Below are 24,187 nucleotides of genomic sequence, written 5' to 3'. Positions count from 1 at the left end.
AGACACTGATGATATCACCCTGAGCCTTCCCTCCTCCAGGCTGAAGAACAGTCTGAGCTCTCTCAGCCTCTCCTCACAGGAGAGGTGCTCCAATCTTATAATTATTTTCATCTCCCTTTGTTGGACTCTCTTCAGTACTGTATAGGGACTGTTGAATCATGGCCTGAACCTCTAATTGATCATCTGAGGCAAGCAATGAGTCAACTGTGGGAACAAAAGTGAAGGCAATTCACCTGTATGACTGGAAGAAGTGGAGCCAGGCTCCACCTCTCCTAGACCCCATTTAAGGGCTGACTGCCACTGAGGAAAGATCTTTTTCTGGAGATTGTGCCTCTTGGAGTTTTTTTTCTGCAAGCCTAGGAGATGAGTGAGCATTTTCATTTATTTCCAATTATTTTCCAACGTGATTTTTTTTTAGCTATATGATCTCTGGATGTCAATTTAATCACACTGCTTTGTATATGTGTTGGTTATATGAGTACATACTCACATGTATGTTTTATTGTTTTATGTGTGTTTATATGCATGTTTATTTTTTGAACGGAGGTGTCCAGAACTAGCTATGCTGTTTTCAGCATGTCCTGGTACCTGGGATTATTCTTTCTCAGTTGTAGTACTTTGTATTCCCCCTTAATGAACTTCAAGAGAGTCTTGTTAAGGCATTTTTCATGGATGGCATCATGATTGTCTGATGTATTAACCACTCATAGTTTTGTGATAGCACTGGAGGTATGCTCTGCTCCATCATTTAGACTGTTAATGAAGATGATGTTAAAAAGGACTGGCCCCAGTATGGATCTCTGGGGTACTCTGCTCATTACTGGCCTGTAGATAGACTTTGTGCTACTGATTACCTTTCCCTAAAGTTGACTGTTCAGCCAGTTTTCAATCTCATCCAACCTATACTTCAACAACTGCTCTGTGGGAAACTGATGCAGGACAATGTCAAAAGCCCTGCTGAAGTCCAGGTAGATATAATCTCCAGGTTACCCTGAGTGATCGAAGATTATTGAGAGTGACCTTGTAATGACATCTGCCAGCCCCCTCAGCATGCATGGGTGCATCCTATCAGGGTTCATGTGTTTAATGTGTCCAATTTGCTTCAGTATTACCTGACCTGATTCTCTGCTTCAGGCTTTTCCTCTGGTTTTGAGGACCTAAGCTCCCTGAAAAGTAGTGCTGCTATTAAATACTTGTAAATTACATGAAACAATATTATTGTTTCCGGTCCAAATTATTCAACTCCCTAATTCCAGAGCAGTGACACTAGCACTGAATTCTTCACAAGTATGAGAATGTGTAAATTACTTCTTCATGAAGTATTATTAAAAGAATAAGTTTAATATTAAGAAAGCTAATACTAGATAATAATATTGTCCACTTGTTCTTTTGGTTCATATGATTGAGAAATATGATTGAGTTATTATGGAAAGAGAATATATGCTCCTTGATTTAACAAAGGAAAACAAGCTTTTTCAGGCATTAGATTTATTAAAATCTCTATTTTAGGAGAATATAATGACTTGATATGATAAAAATCAAATGAAAACATCCTATTTGTTTGTTGGAAAAAATCCTAGTGTGCTTCCCTTATAGCGTAAGTAATATTATGAAAAAAATTTAAGATATAAAGCAATTAAGAATTAGTGATGGTTTCATAGGTAAAATGAAGCAGAAAATCCTGTGTTAAGCACTTGTGAAGAACTTCTTCCAAAGCACTGCTAAAATCAGGCCTACACATCAAACCTCATTTTAAAGTTAATAACAGGATTGAGTTCATAACTTAAAATCTGAGAATACTGAGGTAGACAGTTCATGCTGAGATTGAAACCCTCTAATGCACAATGTTCTGAGTGGGTGGTCGGCACCAGAAGGCCAAGTTTATTCTGACTGAGTATAACGTCAAAGTGTACAGAAAGACTGCATAATAATTCTTAATACCACATTTGGCTGAAATAATAATACACCCTGAAAGCTTATAGTTTTGTGAACTCTGAGCGTTTTGAGAAGAGTTAGAGAAGCTGACTGCTTTGCATCTTTCTTTATAGTTAAATGTTTAGACTATGCTCAACTGTTTTGTCTGAGGTGATAATGAACCAAGGGATGCTGAGTGTGAATAAGGAAGACTGAATTACTACAGTCCTGCAATACTAACGCTGCTGCTTAAAATATTTTCATAGTTGATATCACCTTGATCTAGAAGACAGGAAGTCAATTGTGATTTAGCCTTTTGGTTTTGCTCAGCAGGTAAATGCCATACCCCTTTAAGTAAAGGGTGTGGCATTATTGAAATCTGAATATTTAGGTACCTAATTGTGCAGAGATGAAAAGATTGTGGGGCACTCCAGAGTAGTAGTGATATTACTTTGTATTTCTGTGGGGAAAAGAAAGATTAAAGATAATAACCCAGAATATTGCTATACTTTATATAATTATTTGCTGTAAAATAGTGAATTACTGTATCATTTGTACTGAATGCTATTAGCTGAATAGTTAACTATTTCAAGAAATGGTGCTACATGCTTGTTCGTTGTCCATGTTAGTGGAATGGCTGAGAAAAAAGAGAGAGGCCATTGTGCTTATGTTCCATATTCAAACATGATTAATTTAGTATGAGCAAGGCACAAGCTGAAATATAATTATGAAATCATATTAAAAGAATAGCATTTCATAAGCATTTCCTTTAGACTTCATTACTTCTTTTTTTTTCTGGTAGGCTTAGGTTGATCGGTTCTGTTTAACTTTGTAAGAAGGAATCTAGGACTGAAGCAAAATCACTGCAAAAACTATGTTTACTTCAGAAGATCTACAGCATTATTAATGATGGCTTTTTTTGTAAATATTAGTGGGGAAAAAATGCTTTGTAAAACTGTATAAAGACTAAGGGAGATAAAGGACATCTTTCATATGCTAGCATGTGTTAGAACCAGATATTTGTAGAGAGTAGTTTATATACTTCATCTCAGAGACAGTGATGAGAATGATCTCAGCAACTCTCTCTTTCAATGCTCATGGGAATGCTTCACTTTAATTTTTTGATTTTATTGTCTGAGCAGTGCACTCAACATCAACAGGAATATACTAGCTATTTCTTAGTATTGTTAAGAAAGTCAGAGGAAGTAAGCTGAGGAAAAGTGTCTTAAATATCTTGCCAGAACTAAGCTTTAATTATTGGTGTTTATCTTTGCTAGTCTTTGGTAACTCTATGGTTATATACCTTGTCTATTGCCTGGTGTAATAATGTCTTGCTGAAAATTGAAAGAAAATCTGTGCACATCCATGACTGCTCATTTTCTTATATTTCCTTTTCCAGTAAGCAACCGTAAATTTCTTTATGGAGATCTTGTAAACACTTATAGAGAAGTATCTATGTAGTAGTCACATGAGAACACAGTGTATAGTATCCAGTTATAAAAAAGACCAATATGTCATCAAAATATTTGTAATTAATTTTAGTTTTATTGGGAGATATCATTTCAGCTCATAGAGATTCCCAATCAAGAAATCAAGTTTTGCTTGAACATTTTCTGAACTGTTTCAGCAATTTGGATAGTTCTGTTTCTGGTATAGATTAAGTAATGTTTACAAAGACACATCATAGATCTTGATATACTTATAGACAACCAAATACTAGTGCATAATCAGCCCATTAGAACCTGAGTAAACTTGACAGATCATTCCAGGAACTTTATTTCTTCATTTTCTGACAACTGTATGAATTTCTTATCCAATTCTGTAGCAACTTCCTCTAGCTCTTTTTAAAGTTTGTGAAATTTAAACTATTTCAGAAGAATAGACTTAATAACAATAATTGCTAAATGTGGCCATCCTTTATTTAATTAAATATATTTTAGCTGGCAAACTGAAAGATCGGAAATGAGACATCGGAAAAGAATTCTATGGGGAAAAATGTAGATTTTTTTCTTCTTTCAATGATGCTAAAATGCAAGAAGATTTAAATCACAAACTATTTTTTGCCCCTATGTGCTTAAGCAGATTATAATTAGCAAAATGAAATAATTGTTATTATTCATGATGCAAGGTTTCATTCAGCAATTCCATAAAGATTTCTTAGTTAGCAACATCACATTTACAAGAACAGTGTCATTCCTTAATCTAGCCTGAAAGTCTGGTTAACTTTGAAACTAAACGTTCAATTCAAGTCGGATATTAGGAAGAATTCCTTCTCAGAAAGAGTGGTGAGGCACTGTCACAGGCTGCTTGAAGATGTGGTGAAGTCACAGTCCCTGGAGGTATACAAGAAAATTGTGAGATGTGGCTCTGATGGATGTTGTCGGTGGGTGTAGTGGTGATAGGTTCCCAGCTGGGCTAGGTGATCTCAGTGGCCTTCTCTAATATTAATGATTCTATGATTCTATGACAATAATTGTTATAATCCTATTTAACCTTTGGAGAGCTGAATTCAATGAATTATTTTTCATTTAATTAGGGCTGTTGCTCAATAATATATCAGGTGAAAAAATCCTGCAGTCATTTATGGCAAGATGATATTAAAATTGTGAGAAAAGACAAGTAGAGAACTTGTCAATTTGTGACAATTTGTTTTACAAAATAAGAATTCTTTTATATATAAAAATTTCTTAATCCCTAGAAAAAGTGTACACATAGACACATACACATAGGGGTGTATTCTAAATCTGCAGAAATCTCAGATAGTGAAATTTAGTTACATTCAGAGTTTCAGTTGGTTAAGTGTATGATCAAGTTGCTCAAAACTGTAGAACTGCCAATGGATCTTTTACTTTAACTGTCTAAGTTGTCTGTTTTTTTTCCACAACCATCTAGAGAACTGACTTGAAGAGACTGTTTTATATTGTTTTTTCCACAGTATCTCAGCATTCCTTGAATTTGCAAACTATTCAGGGGAAGAAAAATGCCTCAGAGTCCTCAAAAAGATAAATGGGTTACTCTCTCGTGCCTATTCTTTAATTATAATTTCTGCTTTGCAATGTATAGTAGCGGATAGAAGTGTTCTTATGTAGTATAAAAGGCTGAACATCTTCACAATCATATCCTAAATTAACACATCACTATAAAAAAGTAAAAAAAAAAAAAAAAAAAAAAAAAAAAAAAAAAAAAAAAACCAAAAATATATTGTTACAACTTCTTCAAGTTCTTTTCCATGCAGTAAGATATCTAAGTAATCCTTACATGAGAGAAAACCTTAATTTGTGTAAATGATTAAGGACCTGCCTACCTTTAGGAACTAGTGGATTAATTCTTTGCTTTGCTTGTATGTGTAGCTTTTGCTTTACCTACTGAAATGTCTTTATCTCAGTCCATGAGTTTTCTCAATTACCTAATTATCTGTCCCTATGTCATTAGAGTCTAGTGCAGGTAATCCACAAGAGTTGTTATCATATTTTATTATTTTTAATTTTTTTTTGTTTAGTTCTAAAATACTACTTTAAATTAAATAGTAATAACACTTTGACATGACCTTAATTTACTGTGAATTTCTCTTATTTAGATTTCTTTAGTTCGGATATATTTAATCAGATCTGGAAATAGAGGATTTGAGGTTTTTTAATGTTTCTTTTTTTTCTCTTATAAAAATATAATGTTAAAAAAAAACTATTTTAGAAGGGCTTAATTGTTAAGCATCACATTCTCTGGAAAAACATCCCCCATCTTCAAACATCCAGAGCTCCAAATTTATTTTTAAAAATTAAAGTTAGAAAGAACTAAAAATACAAATAATATGTCAAATAGTATAAAATAATGAGACATAAAATTATGTGAATTCCTTTCAGAGAACTTGTAATCTATTCTTGTAGCAAAAATACAGAATAACTTCAAAAAGTACAGCTCAGAATTCACAGCACCTTCTGAATACACTTCCATTTCAGAATTATGAATGTCTTTTAAAAGGATCTACTAATTTTCCTTGTCTATTATTATTCCCATTTTTTTTAATTGATTTTGATGGCCTTTCTGCTTTTCCTCTTCTACAGTTTCTACAGAAACTTTTCATATTCTTTCAAAATCAAATTGTATTTGAGAACCCAGGCAATTTTTTCCTTGTTTCTCTGGGGGGTTACATCAACATTCATTAGAAGTTACATTAGGCAATACAGGCATATGGGTTAGTAGTGCCTCATTGTGGAAAAATTCAGGCTTCACATACATACATCGACTTTTTCACCTCAGAAATATTAAAAGGTGATAATGAACACAAACTTGCCTGCAGTGTTATGCCTTTGAGTTTAGGATATTGTAACGAGCTGTCTTTAGAGGTCCCTAAAAACACTAAAAGATTTTGTCTATTATAGAATTATGAAGCATAACTCCTACAGAGTATGCTACCAAAAAAACTGGAGATATCTGTACATCTCATACTTCGTTTGGTGTTCACAGTGACTCAGCTTGAAAGCATGTAAGAGAAATAAGTGGTCTTCCTTATAGAAATCAAGTATTTTGATTCAGAGATATATAGTTGTTTTACTATGATCATTTTGTACTATTATCAAATAATGTTTTTCACATAAATTCAGAGTTTTGTGTCATGTTGGAAACTCAGGCTACTTTTTTTTTTTTTTTACAACCTGTTTTGGATTTTGCTAGAAAATTTCTAAAATCATGTATGCTTTGCTGTGTAATAAAATCAACACCAATACCAACATTGTGCAAATCCTGACATTTTCTACAATGTGACTCATGGACCTGCCAGAGGAAAGAAATTGATATTTCAATAGTTGCTGGATTTTATTTTTTGCTTCACTGGAATCTACTGGAGATTAATCTCCTACATCAGTTACATAAGAAGAGGATCTCCACACTGAGAGTCCTTAATATAGGAAATCTAAGCAATGCAATGAATTAGGGCAACAGATTACTGGAGAGTTAGCAGCAACCAGTGGCCTGGGCCATAGTTCAAATGGTCCTTATAAGCATATATATGAGTACTGTTTTTTTGGTTATTTTTATTGCAGTTGCAATCAAAGAAAGAAGGGATTGCAGGGGATATCATCTAGTCCAACCCCCTTACTAAATCAGGTTCCCTTGACTAGGAAAGCATCAAGGTGGGTTTTGAAAATCTGCAGAAAAGGAAACTCAGCAATTTGTCTGGAAAGCCTGTCCCAGTGCTCTTTCACCTTCAAAGTATAAAGAAGTATTTGCTAATGTTCAGATGGAACTACTTGTGGTCCACTTTGTGCCAATAGCTCCTTGTTCAGTCACTGCACTACACTGAAAAGAGCCTGGCCCCATTCACTTGACCTTCTCTTTTGATATTTCTAAGTGTTGATAAGATTCACCTTGGTCTTTTCTAGGTTGAACTGTCTCAGGTTTCTCATCAGAATGCTGCAGCCCCCTAATCATTTTTGTTGTCCCCCACACTACTCATTCAAGGAGATCCCAGTCTGTCTTGAACTAAGGAGCCCAGTGAAGTACTGGACACAGTACTACACACGTGGCCTCACCAAGGAAGACTAGACAAGGAGGATCACCTCCCATGGCCTGCTGGCCTCATTCTTTTTAATGCACCCCAAGACACCATTGGCCTTCTTGGCCACAGAGGCACACTGCTGGTTCATGGCCAACCTGTTGTGCATCAGGACAACCTGGCCCTTCTCTGCAAAGCTCCTTCCCAGCAGATCAGGCAATAACCTGTACTGATTTGTGCAGTTATTCCTCCCACAGTAGCAAGCTCTTATTGCTTGCTCTTGTTTAACCTCAAATTCCTCTCCACTCAGCTTTCCAGTCTGTCCAGCTCTTGCTGAATGGCAGAACAGTTTTCTGTTGTGTTAGCCACTTCTTCCAGCTTTGATCCTTATTTGAAGTCCTTTTTGTGTATGTGCGTTCAACTATGATATGGATTTTTTGCTTATTTCTCAAATTTTGCCAGGAGAAATAATTTGTCATTAGTGCTTATAGGACTTCTTCATTCCTTAAATAATAATCTGTCCAAATAAATTAATTATTTAGGAAAAAATCTATGTTAAGAAGTTCAGGTGTATACAGAACAGCCATAAAAAGCTCTGCTGCATTACTGTATACATCATAATTGATTTCTAGTGACTTCTTTATGAGGAAATTCAAAATAAAAGATGTTGAGAAAGTTTTCATGATGAGAAATGGCATCCATTCATTTGTCTTTGAGGCATCATTTATCTATTTTCTATATCTTACCACAAAATGTGAATATTATCCTCCCCTAATGCTTCTGTATTCCCTAATAATGAATGTCCCTCAGTATGGGACAATCTGTGCTCAGGGCTTACTGAATTGTCTAATTCAGTAACCCAGGTGTCTCTGCCACTGACATTTAGTATACCCTATATCTGTACTTTTGGGTGACTGCCATTGCTGCATTAAGGTTATGTGACAGGGAGAAGTTTTGGAATCACAGCATATTGATGAGTGCTAGTTGCTAGAGACCAGGAGCAACAGATGGATACAAGCGAGCACACTGAGTTGTTCTTAAGTAGGTGGGAGACTCAACTTAGCAGCTGTCAGACAAACCATATCATCAGCTATTTAAGTCTCTTGTTCGTTTTCAACAGTCATTGAAAAGTAAAATGCTTTTTGTTCTATCTGTATCCTCTTCTCTGCAGCGATGTGGCACAGAAGCCTGGGGCTGTACTCAACATCGTAAGCCCAGCCTTAGGCTACATGCATCCTTTCTTCTTCCTTACTTGCATGTAGTCCTCAGCCCTTTTCTTAAGCCATTTTAGCACACTGGCACTACAGAATAGTACTCACTTTTCAAGTGAGTTTTCTCCCATGCTAGCACAAGGAATGAGTTTGCAGACTCTCATAAGTGCCAGAATTAGTGCAATTAGTGAGGGCACAAACTTCGTCATTCTGAATAAATAAAATGTGTGTAAATTATTCATTTTTTTTTAAATTAGCTCACTGATGTTACATAGGTTGTTTTTTTTTATATATATCATTTAGCAAAATAATTACTTTATCTAACAGATAAAATAAAACAAAAATAAAAAGCATTTGGAGATAGGAGGGTCACATAGCCAAGTTAGAAGAAGAGCATGCCATGCTGTTTACAGATGGGATATGGACTTCTCTGCAGCTAAAGCCAGGCTGCACTAGTTTTCCTACCTGGCTTTGCAGTAATGGAAAATAGTTCCATTTAAAACATGACTGCTTTAAACCAGTGGATTACATCTGATAGTCAGGTTCTTGACTCCCTCCTTCTATATAGCAGTCTTTGCTTGCATTAGCCTCTTCAGAGTTGAGCTAAGAGAGATTGAATGTGAAGATTAATCTCTCGCTACAGATGGTCTCCTTTGCAAGGAATTAGTACATTTCTAAGAAGCGTGGGGCTAGTACTGTATTTCTCCATCATTTCATAAAGGCTATCAGTTTGTAGTGCAGGAAAAGCTATAAAAATACATTGGTTGGTATTCATCTATTTTTTTCTCCACAAAGGACTTCTTTAAATTCTCTCCCTGGGTAAGAGCCAACCAAGTTCTCATTACTGGGAACTTTAAAATCTGTGCTGATCTGCAAAACAGAGCATGAGTGATGTGGACATTACTTACATAATTGGTTTTGTGCATACTACAATCACATACTGGCTTTAAAATATACCCCCTTGGTGTGTTCATTATATCCATATCTCATCCACTTCAGCAATAGATATTTGCAGTAATTTATCACTGTTTATTTTAGGAAAACAATGAATATTCAGCAATGGCCTGCATTCTAAAAATTCCCAAAATAACATACATGTTAAAATACAAAACATGTTATAAATTTAACATTTCTCTTATTAAGTTCTACAAATTACAAAGAGATGAGTTACTGTCATGTCATCTTCCCTTTTCTCTTTTTTTTTTTTTTCTTTTCATTTATTAGTGGTTGGAAATGAAGCCAAGAGTCCTAGAATGGTAATTTGGGCTTTTGTTTGGTGATAGTGTAATTTATTATTCATCTTGTCTTCTTTTTATATTAACATGTTTTCATTTTAAATGATTCATGAGGTTTTATGATTTCTAGATTTATATCTTTAGAAGTATTCTACATTTTATGCAGCTCTTTAAAGGAATACTTAATTATATAAACACTTAAAGATTCTGATAAATCTCTTGTAAGGCATGTACAGTATAAGTGGTAACTCCATAATTTAGAGCTTTATATCACAGCATGCTATAAAACTTTCTTATCAGCAGTTCTTGGCAATATAAATTGATATGTTTGGTACTAAGAAGTAATGTACTCTTTCCTGTAGGTCACCTTACTCTGATTTACCCTTAAGCTAGTCTCTGCATTGAGAGTAGATTTATTAACAAACTTATAGATGAACTGAAAGCAGTTCATCCATAACCATAGTTAGTAGATGACCATGACTTATTCAGTTGTGTAAATTACCCAAGACACCTCAATTGCTGCTCTGCGGCAACAAGGTGAATATTCAACTTTGTGAATCAGTGCAGTACTGGAATCAGTAACGGAAATATCCAGAGGCCCAGGGCACTGTGTCTGTTTACTCCAAATTGATAACCTCTTACTGCACTAATTCTCAAAGGGGTTATTTGCTGCAGCAGCAATTCTCAATACTCTTCTGATTGCAAAATACCTTGCATCAGTGCTTAAAAGTGATAAGGAAAGAGGAGATCCTCACTGCAAAACAGCAAGACCTTAGTAGGGATTTACATAAAGAGGCTATGTGTTATAAAATCCTCCTATGAGGGATTTGGGGGCTGGACATCAATATTCCTAGGTCCATTTTTCTACCAGAAAGAATAATTATACTTATGTCAGGGCCTTATAGAACTGGCAATGAACTATATATCTCATTTAGGCATTAGTTTCCACATTATTTATCAGCTGAGACACATGAGAATCAATAGAGCAGATACCTCACACTACAGCATTTGTGTTACAAATGTAGTTGTTGCATGTACTACAACAGCAGTCATAAACTCATTCTACTCTTTTCTCACGCCCTACAAGCCAGACACTCCATTGCCTCCTTTCCAATAATTTATTCACAGGTGAGTTTGTTCCACCAGCAGATTGTTTGGAAAATGACCCTTTCATTTTATCCAAAATGAAAACTTCTTATTACATTATATTAGTTTTCACATAGATATAACATCAGGGAGCAGAAGGAGAAGAAACAATTGTTCCACTACTATTAAGCAGATGCCTGTGTTCTATTGCAATATGTACAAAAAGTCACCGAGTGAGAGACAGGCAGCCGGGGAATGGGTAGATTGTCAGTTATAAGAATTGATTTAATCTGAAAAATTGATCTGATAATTTGTTGTTTCTAAGAAAGTGAAAGAAACCTTATTTGGATTCAGATGGATGGTCAGACTCTTCTGAATCTCTATAATTATATTCAGAATCCATAAGAAATTTTTAGAAAAAAAAAAAAAAAACAGAAAAAATCCTTGCAGTAAAATATCTAACTAAGATTGAGGGCTACAAAATAGACATAAATTATAAAACCATATCTATCTCCTTTTTTATTTGCAGTTTTCCTTAACTGAGCCTGATAAGAATAATCTTAAAATAACCAGTCAACCACGTGTTCCTTTCTAAAGAGTAACGGAAATCTAAAAACCTGACACTTGGTCTCCTCAAGTGCCGAGTTCCTTCATATCTTCTGAAATACCCCAAAACAACCACAGAGTTTCTTCATAAAAACTGTGTAACTCTGATGAGGAGCTTGTGCTACAGGGGTCTGCATCAAAGAGAAAAGTTTTTACCAGATGGCTGTCTGGCTTCAAGTAGAATACAAAAAAAAACTTGCATGAATTCTTAGGATATTTTTTGAAAGTTTCACAATACATGGAAGAATTTGACCATAAATCAGAAACTGACAATCTTTTAGAAGAGATGGGCTGAAGGTTACTTAGCAATTTGCAATTACTAAATTTAATCAAAATAATTATGAATCTACATATAATTTTAAGACAAATCATTAATGCATCAAAATGTCTGCTGGAAGGAAAAAAAATACACATTTGTATCTCTTTCAAATATGTCAGATACATGCAAATTTAATCTCTAGTTGTCAGTAAAGATTCCAAGATCTGTAGTATTTTTCTGCTATTCTTCTTATGGAAAAACTAGTTACTTCACATTTGAACTGACACTGATCATGGAGTATTTCAAGATAGAGACCACCACACACTCTATGTACTGATTTAAAAAAAAATAAAAGTCAAACTAAACCAATACTTGTAGTGTGTTTAGTCAGTGGAGAAACAGACTTAAGGAAGTGAACTCTGACTGTACTTCGAACTTTGTGTAACAAAGGAAAAAAAGAAAATAAGGCAGAAATAGATGTGTTGTAAGGGAAAGCCAGCTGAACTGAAATTCAGCTGTATAAAAATTCTAGTGGAGGAGACCAGAACAACTTCAGAAAGTAAAAATAAAACTTGGAAATATGCAGAGCAAATACCAGTCCCCTTCCATCCTCTGTTGTGTTTTGTTTTTGTTTTTGTTTTTTTTAACACTTTACACCCTTCTCCTTTCCCCTCTTTTAATTTACTGAACTAGAAAGAGAACGTGGAGATGATGGGAAAAAGCTGAAAATGCTGAGAAAAGCATTTGATTCTTTTGGACAAGTCTCGAGAAAGAGTACTGCAGCTGGTATTGGATACCTTCTTGGAGACAAGAAGGTATAGAAATTCTGTACGTTAAAAACAAGTACTTCAGTGTCACTGTCTAACTTAAAGAAAGGAAAGATACAAGATTAACAGGGAAAATTCCTTATTCTAAATTTAATATGCCATGTACATACCTAATTAATAGTATGTTGTGTGATCTTTCTGCTCAGACTTAGGGCAATTAATCAGATTAATAAGTTTTACATATTTTTTCTGCATTAAAATGCAAGATTTACAGATGTAGCCTATGCAGAAAAATAACTTCTAATAAAATATGTTTATTAGTTGAATGTCCATGAAACATCTTACTGTTCAGCAATGATTGAGTAAAATGCATTCTGATTCATACTTCTATGCTTTACGCCTTTTGAAGGGTTTTTGTAAGGAAAATAAAGCCTTTTAATTCAGAGTGAATGCCACTCCTGAGTGAGACTAGTTTTACCCTCTGTGATTCTTCAACTGACTTCTACATTATTTACGTAGAAATATCCAGATTGATCAAAGTTTTAATGTTTATGTTAGAAATCTCATTTCTCAGTCTTGTAACTATCGTTGGGAAGGCCAGAGTTGTAGCATATGGAGTGATTAGAGCCCCTGTTCAGAATTTTCAGGTAAGTATTAAATATATACTATATAAGTCTTCCGCACCCTTGGCAAAAATAAGTTTTCAATCTCCTAGAAGTAGAACATTGCTTTAAATATTGAAGTATAATTTCTTTGTAAGAGCATAGAGATTTCATATTATTTCTCTCCTATAATTAAATATTTTCCCATCTCGTGCTGAAGGCTGTTGAATGCATTGCGTAAACTTACTTTATTGCTCTGAATAGCTGAGCCTTGCAATGTATTTTATTTTTTAACTGGTGTTCATTTTCTCTATAATTTTGTTCCCACTGCAGGATTTTTGTAATTTTGGGCTGACATAGCCATGGTTTTGGTTCAGTTTGCGAACTACTTTTTTGCAAATCTATTTGGTGCTTCATTCTTTTCTGATTATGTCATATAAACTTCTGAGCAAGTGGATATATGCTGATGGTTGTCACATCTAACGTGAATGTAACTTACAATTTATTTTTGTTCTTGAAATAGTGTCTCTTTCAGCTGGGATGGAATCGTTTTCTTCAGAGTATCTGGTATGATACTATGTTTTCGTTTTAGGAGAAAAACAATGTTGATAACACAACAATGTTTATAGTTGCTGCTAAGCAGTGTTGTTCAGAGCCAAGGCAATTCTCAGTGAAGGGCTCAAGGAGCTGGGAGGGGACAGAATTAGGATGGCCAACCTGAACTGGCCAAAGTGACATTCCTTATCATATGAAATCAAGACGAAGGACTTTTGAAGGGGATGGGAATTGATCTTGCTCTCTTCTTTTGCTTGGGGGGATAGCTGGGCAGTGGTAGGGGAGTGGTGAGCAACTGCTTGTGCATCACCTGTTATATACATTTGTATATACATTTGTCATAATTATTATCCTTTCCTTTATCTCAATAAGTAGTTGCATTCTCAACCCACAAGTTCTACCTTTTTTTTTTTTTTTTTTTTTTTTTTTTAATTCTTTCCCCCATCCCACTGAGAAGAGGAGGAGTGAGCAAATGACTGTGTAGTGCTCAGCCACCTGCCAGGTTAAACCACATCAAATAGAATAAGCGGTTGTCCTGCAAACAAATCTACTTTTTATCATATATTTAACATGCATCACAAATTAATGGAGGCAATTTCTATAGTAACATCATAATCCCTGGAAGAACTGCAGCTGTCTATTCAGGTGCACTCCTTGATGGGAATAATTACCTTCCATCCTCACTGGATAATTGCCTTTTGATTGAGGTCATCAGACCAATCATGTCCATGAGAGCCAGAAACTATTGCTTGAAATAGAGAAATATTGAAAATATTGAATAGTGAAATATTAGTGAAATAGAGAATATATAGTGAAATAGAGAAATATTGAAATATTGAATAGTGAAAAGAGATGGGGATGGGAAAGAAAGTAGAGACCAGAACATAAACTGTGGAAGGGAGAATCAGTAAAGAGAATTTGCATGTATTTTCCTGCTTCTTTGTTTTTACTGGTGTTTCAAATAATGATTGCATGAAATTGGGTAGCTATTAAATATGATAAAGCCTGTATCTATTTTTTTGTTGCTTTCTTCAAAAGAAGAGTGTTATTTTATTAGTCATTAAGCAGATAGTTTTCTAAATGCAGGCTTTCAAAATAGTGCCACCATGAATATGTGCATCCATTTGGAACTCCGTTGTTGTTAATAGTTTACACCAATGGATTTAGCAATTTAGTATCTTGGATTTTTTTTTCCCTAGGTCTTTAGATCCCAGTTTCTCAATATTGGAAATTTCTTTTACCTAGTTAGTTATTTGACAGTGATACAGCTCAGAATGGCAGTTATTACTGTGGTATAGATCTTTCCTATTATTCCATAAATTTGATATTGTTTGTGTTGTAGGAAAAAATTAGCTAGGCTATTAGCAGTCAGTTTCAGCATCTTACTTCCAAGTTGTATTTAAGAAGAATGTTTTCCTTCTCTTTTACAAATTATGAGCAGGCAGTGGTGCACCTTGATGCTTCAAAATATTTTGGTATTTTTCATCATGGGTACTGATATTTATGATATCCACATGTAGCAAGAAATTATTTCTTTGTACTTATGTACATGATTAATTTTGTCAATGGAGAAAATTCAGCATGATTCATGTTGATTGACTATGGAGAAGAAACTGTTGCGTCATATACTAAATAAGCTTTATGCATTTTAAAGAATAGCCTTTGTTTATAGTTTGTTTTTTTTTTTTTTTTAAGTTAATAATTATATACAAGGGTTAAATTTAAAACTGGGTGGTTTTATTTTTGGCTGTTGTAGATGAAAACGTGAATTCTGGCTATGCTGTTATTTACTTCTCTAATATTTAACAGAAAGTGTGTCTTGCAGGAAGTATATGCTAGCCATACTTCAGAAAGAATATCTCATATTCAGAAAGAATATTTCAACCATCATGTAGAATGTACTTGCATAACCCATGCTTGGGCTAGTAAATTTACTTCCTCTGTTCAGAGCATCTTCAGCGAGTGAGTTGTTCTGTTCATGAGTGTATTACATTACATTTTAAACTGCAAATCAAACCTAGTAGTTTGTGATGAGGATGGGCATATGGTAAATATTGAAAGAGTTTAGGGTTTGTGTTTTTTTGTTGCTTCAGTATGAGATGAATTTTCATAAGTCTGTTTGGAAATAAAGCTTCAGATGGCAAATGTAGTGTTCTTGAACTGTCACCAAGTTAACATGAGCAGAGGATTTACTCTTTTCAGTGACTTTTCAAAAATTGTTTACTGTCAGAATCTGCTGCTGGGAGAGATATAGAGCAAAAACTTGTGCAGTAATTCTTCCTTTAGCTTTTATAAATCTGCTTATATAAAGTGGATACTTGAAAATAAAAGCATACAACATTTCAAGCAGTGTAAGGAATGAATATATATAAATTATAGAATCGTAGACTATTCTAAGTTGGAAGGGACCCATAAGGATCATCAGGTTCAGCTGGCTTCACACAGGACCATCCAAAAATCTGACTGCATGTCTGAGAGTTGTCCAAATGCTTTTTGAACTTCGGCATGCTCGATACTATCAGCACTTCCATTGGGAGCCTGTTCCATTGTCCAGTCATCCTCTCAGTGAAGAATGCTTTTCTGATATACAACCTGAACTTCCCCTGTTGAAGTTTCATGCCATTCCCTTGACTTCTGTTGACAGACACCAGAGCTCTGTGCTGCCCCTCTGCTTCCACATTGTGAAGAGCTGCAGTGAGGCTTCCCATCAGCCTCCTCTTCTCTAAGCTCAATAAAATAAGGGAACTCAACTGCTTCTTATACATCTTCCCCTCCATACCCTTCACCAGCTCTGTAGTCCTTCTTTGGACACTCTCTCTCTAACAGTTTTATGTCCTTTTTATATTGTGCCCTCCATGGAGTCAACAGTGCCTACCAATTTAGTAAGCAAGCTTGCTCTGTTTTACATCCAAGTCCTTTATGTTCACATTTAACAGAAGTGGTCCTATAATGGTGCCCTGGGAAACTCCACTAGTGACCAGCAACTAACCTGATGCAACCCCATTTACCCCTTTTAGCACAACCTATCTCCCCACCCAAATTGCTCACCCATTGCATTATTTTTTTATCTAGGTATATGCTGGATCTTTTGTCCAGAAGGGTATTGTGAGAATCATATTGAAAGCTTTACTGAAATCCAAGAAAGGTAATTTCAATTGGCTTCTCTTGGTCAGTTAGTTCAGTAACCTTGTCATAAAAGGAAATTAAGTTAGTTAAACAGGACCTTCCCCTCATGAACCTGTGTTGGCTGCAACCAATGACCACATTATCATTCAGGAGTTTTACAGTAACTCCCAGCATAAAATCTCCATAATTTTATCAGGCACTGAAGTGTGACTGTAATTCTTTCTGCCCTTCTTGAAAATTGAAACAACTTTTGCCAGCTTCCTATCAACTGGAACCTTTCTAGATTCTCAAGACCACTGAAAAATAATTGAGAGAGGTATCACAATGATATCAGCCTTCTCTCTGAATACCCATTGAAAATCATGGACTTATAATGCAAGCACATGAAGTGGCAAGCCCCAGGGCTGACTGGGAGTTGACTGTTGCCATATTCATGGTCCTGCAACTTGGGACAGCTGGGGTCCCAGGCTCTATCACTGGTATGGAAAATAGAGGCAAAGAAGGTATGAAATATCTCTGCTTTGTCTATGTCCCTGTTTGTAAAGTAACCTTTCTCATAAAGCAATGAACCAATGTTCTCTCTCATCCTCCTTTTGTTGTTATCGTATTTTAAATAAACTATTGTCCCCCAAGATGCAGGTATTTGATGCATTAAGCTTCTCTGCTATTTTCAGTGTTTCTACAGCACAATTTGTTTTCTTTTTTCTAGAAAAATTTGACTGAAATATTTCAATTATTCTTACAAAACAGCTTATTTAAAACTTGTAGTCTGAATTTGCCATCTAACATTAGAATTTGTGCACTTGAATGTTCATAGAAAAGGATAACTAAAGCCGTACTCATATGAAAACAGAGCTAAAAGAAATGCACTGGATTGCTGATAATCCTTCTGTATGAAACTAGAATACATATTTCCATTTGTTAATCCTATCTACATGAGATAAATCCCTGTGCTTAAGAGCACTGCCCACCACAAACTGCTTGGTGTTTGGCAGAGTAACACTGCAGCCTTGGCAAGTGAAGGATTCTGTCTTGCCTCTTCAAGGGACAGAGCTGAGAAACCCAGTTAAGTGGGACCTATCTACCACACTTGGGATCGCAGGATGCTTGATACTTTTGGGGTGAGTACAAGATAATGATAATGAGTTATCCTAGCGAGCAGCTCTTTAAATGGAGAGAAGTCTGGGCTTTTTCTGAGACAGAGTGAATCTGCTGGAGAAGATATTGGATTTGACAGAAAGACACAAAAGATATCATGGTGAGTGACAGTGGAAAGAAAAAAACGTTTGGAAGTTAATGATGTGGAAATGAGGTAGGTACACCAAAGCTCTGCATGTAACTGAAAGGAAATTGTTGCTGATAAACACTGACGGTGGCTGAATGCACAGGATGCAGAGTTGGCTTTGAAACTCTAAGAGTTTTCGTGGTGCTCCGTCAAGGCAGTTAGTGTGAGTCACTTTTTATTCAAGCAGATGAACCACTACTATAAGACCACAATAGTCTGTACTTTGGTCTGTCTTGGTGGAAAAACACAAATATTAGAAAAACAGAGAGAAAAATCTATACTGATGGGTGCTTCTATGAGATGGGAACAAACTTTATTACCTTCATGCGGAAGAAATTACTCTGTGCTTCACTGCTTTATTTATTTATTTATTTATTTAACTTGTCTTCAATAACTGCTTGAGTTTAATTTATGTCTTCATTAATCTCTTGTTGTTGTTAAATTTTATTGCTTGAAATTAGATGTAATTGAAATTGGATGAAATTGGATCAGGAGTGTGAATGTCTGAATAGTGCCCAGGACAAGTGAGTCACTGTTTGTGCCCAAGTATCTGTGGGAGTTCTGCTGTAACTGTAAGCAGAGGACATCCTGTTTTTTAAAAGACCTTAATTTAGTTACCTTAGTACACTGGTGATACGGCAACAAATTGTTCTCCAACTTTTTCCTTTTCTTTGTGATTATTGAGAACTTAGACCTGAAATTATATGTGGAGAGTTGGCCTTCTCTTAACCAATGAAAATGCTGCTTTCTTGACAAGATGAGAACAGGTGTGTGAAAATTGTGTTTTCAGTACTTATTCTGGAAAGAAACTGAAAAGTTAAGTCATGAAATCTCTTTGGCTCTTAATTCTTCACAAGCTAAGGTGAATTACTTGAAAGAGTGGCAGAAAATGTTCCTATCCATTCTCCCAAGCACAGATAAAAAGTAAATTAAATGACAGGACAATACCAGGAGAAATTGAGCAATACTGACCTTTTGTTATGTAAAAAGGTTAATACTAGACATCTTATTCTAAGTCTGTGCTATAATATGGTTAACTACGCCTGGCAGTCATAAATTCTCAAATATATAAAAGCAAGGTAAATGGAAAGGATTTTTATTTGCAAACTGTGGAAATTTAGAATAAAAAAATCACTTAAGCTGGAAAAGACCTTAAAGATCAAACATTCAAGTTCAAACATTACTACTAAGCCAAACACTATGCCATGTCAAAGCAGCACACCTACACATCTCTTAAATACCTCCAGGGGTGCTGACTTCATCGCATCCTGAGCAGCCTGTTCCATTGCTTAAACATGCTTTCTGTGAAAAAAGATTCTTCCTAGTGTCTAATCTAAATCTCCCCTGTTGCAACTTTAGGATGTTTCCTCATGTCCTATCACTTGTCACCTTAGAAAAGAGACCATCATCCTCCTTGCTGCAATCTCCTTTCAATTATTTTAGTTTATTTAAAAAGAGTGATGACAAAATGAGACTGAGGGGAGACCTTGAGACTAAACAACCCTAACACCCCCGAAAAAAAATATGTATTGTTATGCAGCCCATTCTGTTGATACCCTCCCTTAAGATATTCGTACATATTAAAAAGATCCACTCTCGGTCTCCTCTTCTCTAGGTAAACAGGTCCAGTTCTCTCAGCGTTTCTTCACAGGAGAGATGCTCCAGGCCCTTAATCTCTGCAGTTCTTTGGTAGACATGGTTTAGGAATGATCACCAATCACTTCCCTAGTCCTGCTGGTATTTCTGATGAAAGCCAGGATAACATTGGCCTTCACAGTCATCTGAGCACACTTCTAGCTTCTGTTCAGTCAGCTGTCTGCCAGCACCTCAGGTCATTATCTGCCAGGAAAATTTCCAGCTGCTCTTTCCCAAGCCTGTATTGTTGCACAGCATTGTTAACTCCAGATGAAGCACCTGGAATTTAGCCTTGTCAAATGTCATACAATTAGACCCAACCCACTGATGCAACCTATCTGGATCCAGTTGTACAACCCTCTTACTCTCAACAAAATCAGTAGACCTATCCACCTAAGTGTCTTCTGCAAACTCTCTGAGGGTGCACTCATTTCCCTCATCAAGATTGTTGATAAATCATTAAACAAACCTGGCCCCAAAGCTAAGTCCTGGGGAACTAGTGGCTGGCCATTGCCTATCTTTAACTCCATTGCTGACAGCCTTTTTGGCCCATCAAATCAGCTAATTTTTTATTCAGAGAATAGTACATCCATTCAAGCTATAAGCAAAGAATTTCTCTAGGCAGATGCTGTGGGTAACAATTTCAAATATTCTGCTAAAGTGTAAATGAACAAAACACACAGCCTTTTCCTCATGCACTAAATGTCAACTTATCAGAAAAGATCATGTTATACCCTTCATAAACCCATGCAGACTGCATCTGATCAACTGGTTGTCCTATATTTGCCTGGAATAGCACTGGAGATGCTCCATAACCTTCCTTGGCACCAAAAACAGACTGGCAGGCTTGTAATTTCCAAGCCATTTCTACCTGCCCTTCCTGTAGATGAGCAACATGTTGTCTCCAATCAGTTTAAAAATATTCAATGAATCTTGGTGAAATACAAACTTGCCATTGTCTTTAGAATCTGTATTCTAAGGAAAAAGGAATGAGGATGGTAGATGCAAATTATTATGGGGCTAGGGTAGGCAATTTTGAATGCAAAATATGTTCAATGCACTCATTTGTAGATCAGTATTTTTCATTTTTTTTGACATACAACATAATCATGACATTCACCATTATCTCAGTATAATCTCTGAACATTTCAATAATTTCCACCTTATTCAAATATTTGGTTTCAGTAACAAATTGAGATATGTTCTTTTATTTCTCATTCAGACTACATGATGTAGACACAAAACTGAGTGGTAACAGCAGAGAAAAATGTGCTAAAAATAACTCAATGAGTAAAGCAATTCATAATATATTTGCATAAAGTAGTGCATTTATTAGGATGCATGCTAGGAAAAATTTTGAAATACATATTTTTTAATTAATCATAAAACGGATAATGGAGTGATATGTTTAAAGACCAGTCTGGTTCTGTTAAGCAAAAGAAAGAATCTCATTGTCTTTTTCTGTTAAGTACTATACCTGGACAGAACTGATTAAAACTTCTCATTGATAAATATTTTTCATTCCAAGAATGAGATGCTGAAAGATCATGGGCTCATGGTTTAGTAATTCTGCCACTGTGACTGGGAAGGTGTAGGTGTGTTGACAATGGTACTTGAAGCAAACGCTACTTGGAGAAAAACATCCTGTTTTTCTCTCTTCAGAGTAAAATATGTTACTTTGTCAAACTTCCATTCTTAGGTTTCTTTTTTTGTCTTTTATCAGACTGATTGTGATGTACCCTGTTTGGTACCTGGGAGTAAAGTGTGAAAGAAAGAAACTTACTACATTTCCTTAAGTAACATTTGGGCAAATAGATTGCAACTAGCTTTTGCAAATTTGACTTGAATTGATTTACAAAGCAGATAATCTTTAGTCTTTAAAAGTTGGTTGTTTAATCTAGTTTTTTTGGGGACGTATTCTTAGAAACTCTGAACTCTTCAGCTTCCACTGAGAAACAGAGCTCCAAGCAGGTGACGTCTGTTAGTTAACCTCACATGAAACTGAAGCAGTTGACTGGGAGCCTGATGGGAATAAGTGAAATCTGAATATGTACAGAATTTTCTATTAAGTTGAAATTCCATCTACAGTGAGTGTTTTGGGGGGAATGCTAAATAGTCAATTGTCTGTTCCATTTTAATGCCCCTTGCATTGATGTAACTTCTGAAATATTCTGTAAGAGCCTGAGTATTCCTGTGCATATATTTTTCTCTGGTATGTTAGAACACAATCTGATGGTCAGCAACATGTGAAAAAGACAGTTCTTTCCCTATTGCAAACTGTAAAGCTAAGAGCAGTAGCTGATCTGCTTAGGGCATCCAGCAGTGAATCATTTTGTGAAAGCCTTGACTGCAGACTTTTTAAGGCTTATTCAAAACCTTAGGCAATTTCCTCTGTCAGTCTCTAGTACCTCCCATTTGTCTAGCTTGCACAGATGACAATTGTCTGAGAAAACGTAAATGTAATTACTATAATTTTAAGTTAGAGTGTATTGTTGGTTTTTTTTTGTTTGTTTGTTTTTTTGAGGCAGTTGTCATAGACTTAAATTTGCTTGTAATAAAGTTTTTTCTTCTTGGAATCAGTAGAATTTCTCTTTAGTATTCTTAAAATAAAATTGAAAATTCTAAATCTAATATCTGGCCAAAGCAATTCATCCAATAAATTATTTTAATTTATTTAAACAACAAATGCTACACTAGTTTAGATTAGTAGCAGTGGTTCATGACCAGACATGCTGTGTAATGGAAATATTCTTCTGTACTTTGTTGCTAACATTTACAGAAGTGCATGGCTGGAGAAAATTAGGACCAGTCATATATATAATTTTTTCTCCCTGAAGTTTTTCACACAATTCTCACTTTCAGATCATGAAACCACATCCATCTCTGGAAATTCTTACACATATAGCAGCCTTTTGTAGATCTCAGTTCCATGAATTCCTGTGATCTTCCCATATAAGCACCTGACATCCATAACATACTATTGTGAGCATATGCATTCCAATAAATAAAACAATATACTTTGTATGTGTTTTGACCTGGCTCGTCCTGATTTCATTTGTTAACATCTGGCTTACGTTCTGAAAGATATATTTAATGCTTCTTCATGAAGCATTCGTGGCCTTCATCACTTTGTAAAGAATTTCTTCAATTAGCAATCTGTTTTCCAGACTGAATACATCTAGCTTACTTAACCTCCTACAGAAGATACCATATTTGCTCTTTTGCTTTGAAGCATTTCCAAATCTACTGTAAGTTTTTTCTGCTAAAGAGGTTACAGACTTCCAAAATTCATTTTGTGTAGGGAAAAATCATGGGTTTATACGATATCTTTATGATTATCTTAATTCCATTGTTTACCCTGTTTTTATTAGCTTATATTTGTTTTCCCTGTATACATATGGGATTGTTCAGTCTGGAGAAGAGGAGGCTCAGGGGAGACCTCATTGCACTGTACAACCTCCTGAAGGGAGGTTGTGATGAAGAGGGATTTGGCCTCTTCTCCCAGGCAACGAGCAGGACACGGGGCAATGGCCGCAAGTTATATCAGAGAAGGCTTAGGTTGGACATAAGGAAGAACTTCTTCACTCAGAGAGTGGTCAGGCACTGGAATGGCTGCCCAGGGAGGTGGTGGAGTCGCCGTCCCTGGCAGTGTTCAAGAGACATCTGGATGACGTGCTGCATGATGTGGTTTAGTGCTTGTGGTGGCAATGGTGATGAGGAGACGGTTGGACTGGATGATCTTATAGGTCGTTTCCAACCTTGTGATTCTATGATTCTATGATATAGCTATATATGTATCCCCGTGTGTATTTATATATATATACATATATATGTACATGTGTTTCTGAGTACATAGAACACATTGTCACTGATCTGTCTTAAGCCAAGAGTTTGCTCTTGAGCAGTAATATGGCCAACATCTTACACTGCTAGTTTTTGTTTGTTTGTTTGTTTTGTTTGTGTATCTATGTAATTATTTTATGTGCTGAAAATATAAAAAAGGTTTGGTTGTTTTTTTAGATCAGTGGCTCATCCTATCTCAGTCAGTGGGAACAGAGGATACTGTCTAAGAAGAGCACAGCAGCCTCATCAGTTTCAATAGTCCTTCTCTCTTGTTATCCTCCAGGATCCACAGATATTTTTATAAGTGTTTAAGCTAAACTCACATTTTAATACCTGTCTCTAAGGATGTCTATGAATTTTACTAATTGCTTTTTGAACTTGCTGTGTATTTTAATCTCTTGGGGGATAACACCACTGGCTTCTTTCCAATGCTGAGAATTGATCATTAAGAATTACCATTACCTTCATACTCTTAAATGGAATTTCATTCTCAAAAACAAACAAACAAACAACAACAACAAAACTTTTTTAATTCTGTCACAAATTCGATCACTGAAGAGCTTCAATTTCCA

The 24,187-nt window shown here is 35.6% G+C and overlaps 1 protein-coding gene across 8 annotated transcripts in view; it reads left to right on the top strand.

The window, feature by feature from the left end:
• Positions 1–24,187, top strand: part of CNTN5 (contactin 5) — a 597,686-nt gene that overhangs the window by 200,974 nt on the left and 372,525 nt on the right. The window contains exon 1 of one of the 8 annotated variants that reach the window (XM_048937250.1): positions 17,899–17,973. The exons of the other annotated variants lie outside the window; for them this stretch is intronic. The gene's annotated coding sequence lies outside the window, so the exon portion shown is untranslated. Of the gene's footprint in view, positions 1–17,898; positions 17,974–24,187 lie in introns of those variants that run through there. 8 annotated transcript variants of the gene reach the window in all.

Source organism: Lagopus muta, chromosome 1, assembly GCF_023343835.1.
Source record: "Lagopus muta isolate bLagMut1 chromosome 1, bLagMut1 primary, whole genome shotgun sequence".
NCBI lineage: Eukaryota > Metazoa > Chordata > Aves > Galliformes > Phasianidae > Lagopus > Lagopus muta.
Note: the sequence above shows the minus strand (reverse complement) of the source record. Positions and strands in the feature narration are given on the sequence as shown.